General features: G+C 26.3%; 1 long non-coding RNA gene across 1 annotated transcript; it reads right to left on the bottom strand.

Moving 5' to 3' along the window:
- Positions 1–3,801: 3,801 nt before the first annotated feature.
- On the bottom strand, positions 3,802–5,747 carry LOC111026512. The gene is made up of 5 exons (XR_002603708.1): positions 5,618–5,747; positions 5,430–5,477; positions 5,222–5,286; positions 5,108–5,153; positions 3,802–4,499 (listed from the first exon to the last, which is right to left on the bottom strand). It is a non-coding gene; the product is annotated as an uncharacterized LOC111026512 (long non-coding RNA).
- Positions 5,748–5,799: the final 52 nt, after the last annotated feature.

Here is a 5,799-nt window from a genome sequence, read left to right as displayed (position 1 = left end):
GCGAAAAAATATTAAATTAGTATACAATACTTTTATATAATAGGTTATAGATATTTACTAATAATCATCTATCTATCTATACACATACATATTACACATAGTATAGGTATAAATAAAAATGGATATCGTTTTTTTCTGCAATCATAATCAAAACTTCTCTAACGTTGCGCTTGAAATTCAACATAGATATTAAGCCGGATCAGGAGAAAGTCAGGATAAATATGAAAATCAAAAAATATACCTCCCGGCCACGGCAAATAAAGATACAATGTTGTTACTAGGTTTGCGAATTAACGGATTGGATTAATAATAGCTAATCGACTGATAGCATAGATTGTATAATATTATAAATATTGTATTAAAAAATATATATATATATATTTCCTTTTGATGTTTGTGTATGCTGCATCTATATTTCCAACCACATAGAACATAAAACATATTATAGATAACATACTCATTTGTTTAAACATGTTTGCGGGTACCAACAATAAATTAATGATAAGCCAGAGTCGAAAAAGATGTAATAAGACTAGTAATAGAAGTTGTTCAACGACAGTGTTTAAAGATTAACGTAGGTAAAGTGGGTCGCGCATGTTTCTGTATTTAAATTACATTGTAAACCATCTGGGGAAATAGTAGTTGGTAAATAATGTTTGTTTTTTTACATAAAACGTACTGTACAAAGGTGTAAAAAACTCAAAAAGTTTATGTTTCAAACTCTATCCTAATATGCGCATTTTTCAAAAGTGCGTAAAATACTTAAATATAATTATTTGTGTAATATAGTGTTATCCTGGAGCAATCTTAATAATACGTTAAATATCAATATCTGTCCTAAAGAAAGAGACAATCTGCCTTTCGTTGAATGTCTTTATTTTATATGGCCATCAGTAACAATTAATATTCGTTTTTTTTTTAGATACTAATGAATAATTATTTGATTTTAAGTAAAATGTGATGTATTAAACGACAGAAACACCTGGATAGGGAGCAAATGAACATTTTTAAATCAAAATACCATATCTTGTTTAATAAGTTTACGTAAATACTATAAATTCGACACATTTCATTAATTGCTCACTGTTATGAATAAACAACATATAAAATACATATTACCTTATGATATGCGTGTTCCAGCGAAACCAGCTAACATCCGCCCAAATCAAGCATTTCAATCCATCTCATTAAGACTCTTAACCGGTGCTCCGTGGTATATCACAAATTCAGCTCTCCATAATGACTTGAAACTTCCAACAGTAAATGAACTTGCTAAAAGCTACTATAAAAAATTCCATTACAAATTAATTAAGCATTCTGACCCCTTTATCAACAACATGTCTTCTCTCACATTACCTCTTAATATTCCCCGACGATTAAAAAGAAATTAGGCTAGAGACCTTCTAAACTAAATCTAAAATTAAAAATAAAATAATTAAAAAAATTGCAATGCCCNAATATTTTTATTAATTGTATTCTAAACTCTAAAAGAAGACCAGTGTAACTCAATACTTAGAGATAAAGGCAAACATACATCTTTGAGATGAAAAAAACAACACATCATTTAGGAATTAGGATACAAGAACGCATTCCACAGTCATTTCATACACCCATTCTCTCACATTAACTCTTAATATTCCTCGGCGGTTAAAAAGAAATTAGGCTAGAGACCTTCTAATCTAAAATTAAAAATAAAATAATTAAAAAAATTGCAATGCCCGAACTCAAATTTTCTGAGATTCTGGCACTGGAAATTCTCTTTTTCATGTTCTACATGTCTTCTTTAATCATTATCATCCTTGTTACTTATTGTTTTCGTGTGTCAACAGATTGTAATATTTTATTAAATAAAAAAAAAAAAATATGTTTGTATTCAAAAAAGTTCAGAAAACAGTAATATTTTTATTAATTGTATTCTAAACTCTAAAAGAAGACCAATGTAACTCAATACTTAGAGATAACATACATCTTTAAGATGAAAAAAGCAACACATAATTTAGGAATTAGGATACAAGAACTCATTCCACAACCATTTCATACGACCAACAAACATAGGAACAAACATACAATGTCCGTAAATATTTAAATAACAGATAAATATTTCAATTTTATAAATGCAATATATCATTGAAAATGCTACTCAATTTAAAATAAACATACGGAGAAAAAATACAAGTACAATGCAATTTTACATTTTAGTTCAAATTTTATTTGACATTGAGATTGGATAGCTTATAGAATTGAAAAATCAAACACAATTTTCGTATGAAATTGACATTGTAACGTACTTAATATAGTAAGTATAAATAATAGTAAGTATATAATAAGTACAATGCAATTTTACATTTTAGTAGTTCCCAATAATGAATATTTATTACTAATAACTAATAAGACGTACTGAATTGGAAAATATTATGGTTTTTCCAGGATGAAGTCTTACATTTATATGCGAGATGTTATTTTACGTACAATTTGTGTCCGAGGCAATGAGAATAAAAATAAAACATTTTAGAACGGATCTGGCTAATTTTCACAAAAAAATATTTTTTGTGATTTTATCTAGATTAATGAAATTTCTAGCTAAAACAAATCCTTTGATAACATATATGTATTTATTTATCTAGGTAAGATAAAATATAAAAAAAAATTAGGTGTCTAAATAAGTTCTAAAACACTGATAATATCATTGAAATAAGTTTCGTCTACTATTTCAATATAATTAATACAATTAATAAAACTGTTTTTCTTTTCTAATTTAATGAAGTTCTTATAGGTAATATTTTATTGACTTTAATTAAAAAAATTATATCTCAGATGTTGCTAATGTAATTGGTAATATGAGCATAATCCTTAATTAATTTTCAACATTATCCCATACGTTCAATTTGATACATTTTATGCATTTTGACCTACACATTATATAATTATTATATTTGTACCTAAATTCACGATATTTTGAGAAACTATTTGCTATCAAAGTTTAATAAAAATATATATATTTTTAATTTCTATAACACCAATAAACTGTATATTAACATAAATGAAACAACTGGGGAATACTGTAAATCACCAAAAACAGGTGAACAAATATGTGAGTTTTTTTTTTTTGGTAGATAAATTGTATAAAGTAATAAAACTCTTGCGCAAAATATATTCATTTGTAGCAAATTAAATCTGCCTCTGCGCTTAAATTTTAACCTGATGTATAACCGTTGGTATTCGTGTTCTAAATCCTTACACAATAATTTGAATAAGTTTTCAAATAAATCACATTAAAATGTTATTGTTTTTATTATATACAATAAGACACTGAAAAATGTTTAATCAATTTCGGATTATAATTGAAAACAATACGTTTTTGATAATAGTATTGATACTTTCAATTTGCTATGTTGGATGAATTTTAATTCTTTTAGAATATATTTTATACTAATTACCTGTAGCAGTTCGAAATTTAGCAAAATTATAAGTATTTAGTATTAGTGCACCTATTTATGTACAACATGAACTATATAATCATTTTTGAATTTGTAATTTAGAACTATCCAACGATGTATGGCACTCTATTTTCTCTATTGTGTAAAATATTATAGAATGCATTTGAATTACACAAAGATTCGGTAAAGCATGATTGAGCATAAAACGATTGAGCATAGACCTTTTTAGCAACACGATTGAGCATAGAATATTTTATGCGATGTTGCCAAAATTTTGTAATTTATTATTTTCACGTATCATTATATCTGACGCGAACCTAACAAAGCATTTACTACTTTTCCCTTTTTAACTAAATTATAATAATTTGTTTGAAGATTGTTGGCGAACCTTCCCTCAGAATAGCATACATGGCAACAATAATCAACTAGGGAAATGGTTGAAAATGTTTTTTGGTTTGATATTTATTTCCCCAGAAGAAGTAGTTGATGCATTTCACGAGTTAATATCAATTTGTCCAAATGATGACGGTTTTGTATTTTCTGATTACATTTTACATAATTATATTGTAGATCACTGCCAGTTTCCGCCAAATATTTGGGCTGAAAATCCTTCGGTAAACCCAAGGTTTTTACATTATTTTTTAAAAATTACTAGGTTAGGTTAGCTTATGTTAACCAATTTTTTATTTCTCGATTTCTTTTCGAATACTAACTCTGTATGTTCTAAACAATTCATAATTTCACTAGGTGCAATTAGAATGTCTTGCAAACAGAATTGAAAATTATTTACAGGGTAATGAGTAATAATGTATACCCAGGTTTTGCTGACACACGATATAATAATATAATTTTCTACACAGGAACATTATTTATTTAATTATTTATTTAATATTTAAATGTATTGCCATAATGTTTAATATATTACTATACATCTATAATTAAAGTAAGTGCGTATGGATCATTTTTATGTAGCTAAGTTATAAACTTATATTATTTATTTATTAATATATCTTATCAATATAACTGAATCAATACAATATTCAGACGGAGTTGAAAATTTATCTGAAAATAAAATAACGGTAAGATTTAATTAAGTTCTTTAAGTATGGATTAAACATTTTATCATAGAAAGTACCAATGAATAATTTAATTACATTATTAAAATATATAGGGTTCCGCTTTACGTTTGAGTTTTGTGGATCATAACTAGACCACCAATGATCAATTGCTACATCGAGTAAACAAAATTTATTGTTTCAAGATTTTATGATTTCGTTATATTTTGTTTCATTCATTAGATATTCTAATAATTTGTATGCACTTTTCAACTATGTCGTTAACAAAATACAACCTATAAATATTAATGTAAGATATAGATAAAGTTGTGGAATGTTGCATCAAATATTGCAATATAATAATTATAATGTAAATAGTGCCACTAAATACCGTTTACCGCAATAAAAATAATCAATTTCAAAACGAGTTTCTAATAATGAAAACTAGGAATCAAACGCAGTCCACATCTCATTTAAAATATTTTTATAAATATTCCATCTATACATAAAATATAAGAATAAATTATATAGTTATGACATTCGACAAAAGTTAAACAATTAACAACTTGTTATAAATATTTGGCAGTTTACACTATTAATTAAACAATAACCTACCTTATACTACTAACGTTCACATTTTTCTAAAGATGAATTATTGAATCTAATACGAAAATGCACAGTTAATTATCGTGATCTTTTTATTTGTGATAATGCAAAAATTTTCCTTACCAAGTCCTAAATCAGACCTTGACTCCATTGTTGGCAAAAAATAAATACATTGTGTCCAAAGTTTTCTTTAAAACAAAATAGTTTCATTGAATTAGATTTATTTCATATTTAGGGAGTTGACTTTAATTGATAATTATAATACCCGTGCATAGTCTTAGATCATATATTATAATAAAATAACAAGTTCAATATCAAATATGATATATACCTTCATGATTGGAATCTAAATACTTTAGTATAAATGCTTGCAGTGGCGCTGAAATGATTTGATTAATTCGAGTATAAGCGTATATTGAACATAATAAATTGTTTATTTAAAACATACATAATATACAGTAACAAATACACAAGAATATAAATAAGCTTTAACAATTTAAGAGTGGAATAATACTTAACTATGGATCCGTGACCTATTGCGTCGTAAGTCTCTCTCTGCAGCATTCGCTAATAGAAGGTAGAATATAAGATTTTATACGCTGCATCACTTACTCATAATAACTAATGTTATAAAAGGGGATGCATGTAACAAAATAACCTCAAGGAATGTGAAAGGCTTGTGGTGCTGGTAATATTATAAC

Source organism: Myzus persicae, unplaced genomic scaffold, assembly GCF_001856785.1.
Source record: "Myzus persicae strain clone G006 unplaced genomic scaffold, MPER_G0061.0, whole genome shotgun sequence".
NCBI lineage: Eukaryota > Metazoa > Arthropoda > Insecta > Hemiptera > Aphididae > Myzus > Myzus persicae.
Note: the sequence above shows the minus strand (reverse complement) of the source record. Positions and strands in the feature narration are given on the sequence as shown.